Here is a 1,399-nt window from a genome sequence, read left to right as displayed (position 1 = left end):
AAATGTTTTACCTTCCAAAGGATTTGTAATTTAGTGCAGCCAGCCTTGTGATTCCGACACCCCTGCCAGACACCACAGTAAGATAGTCAGCCTACACAGCAACAGCACCATAGCTTGCTCGAGAACACTGGTCAATACACACTCTCAGTCTGTTGATTGGAGAAGGGAAAAACAGGGTAGTTATAAGCCATCACTCTGCTCTCTCTTCTTATTGTCATGTTCACTATCAGGACAAGCAGGGGTGGCCTTGGTGGTGCTCAACAGGCCTTATAGCTCATGGCAACCAGTAACGTCAGTGAGCTGGCGTTTCCAGGGGTAAAACCACCCCTGTGCACTGCCAGCACGACGCCCCCACCCTCCCATGGCTTGTTGTGCACTGCCAGCACCCACCACCGCCACTGTATTGCTACACGTTACCTTGCAACAATTAAAATGTGTTCTTCTATGACCTAGGCTTGTTTTCAAAGGCTAGGGCTCCACAGACAATTACAGATTGAGATGCAACCACATGTTGATAATTGTCCCATTTCTGGCACATGATTTATAGTGAATCTGTGGCTAGACTATGGACATTCAAGTATCTATTTTATTAAAAACAAACCATCACTGATCTCTGTAGCTGTGGGCACTATTCATCCTTAAAGTTCATAGCAGAAACACTGAAGTAGTCCGAGTCATTCTAGTAACTCATTTTACCCTGCTCCCTCTCTCAGTAGTGACTCAGCAGCTCAGCTCCCTCCACTCACCCTCCCATTAGTGAATCAGTAGCTTAACTCCCCCTGACTCAGGTTGCAAGGTATACTAGGCTTTCTAAAAAAGAGGAAGCCCAGCACTGCCTGCATGCGTGTTGGCAGCCTATGTGTAATTGACTAATTAGGTAATTCTATCTCTGCTGGGGAGGGGGCGCTGTGGAGAGGTTTCCCTGCACTGATTTTGCTGTCTAATTTGAGCAACAGCTTCAAAAAGAGCCTAAAACCTAAAGAGCAGAAAGCTCCTGTAGAAAAATAAATAGGAAATATTAACTTACAATATTTAATTTTTAAAAAGAAAATTTTTACAAATTGTATTTTTTTTAGTATTGAATATAACTAGAAGATAAACATATATGACATACTATAAAAACACTGCACTCCTATCAAATCAATGATCGTTTTCTGGAAAGTCGCCTGGTACCCCGGCACCCCTTGCTCTCTGAATGTGTACACATGGTGCTGTACCTGCTGAAAATGATTTAAAGAATGGTTTGCAAATTGGTTGTAGAATTAGACCTCCAAGGTTATTTTGTAGTCATCACATTGAGAAATAGCTGTAGTAGAAATGAAAGCAGAACCCTACTGAGCACCATTTGCATTTACATTGAGAATTCAGATTTTTTTTTTTTTAAATGCCATTTAACGGG

Source organism: Nanorana parkeri, unplaced genomic scaffold, assembly GCF_000935625.1.
Source record: "Nanorana parkeri isolate BGI_ZX_2015 unplaced genomic scaffold, ASM93562v1 scaffold221, whole genome shotgun sequence".
NCBI lineage: Eukaryota > Metazoa > Chordata > Amphibia > Anura > Dicroglossidae > Nanorana > Nanorana parkeri.
The sequence above is the reverse complement of the archived record's forward strand: the minus strand, read 5'-3'. Positions refer to the sequence as shown.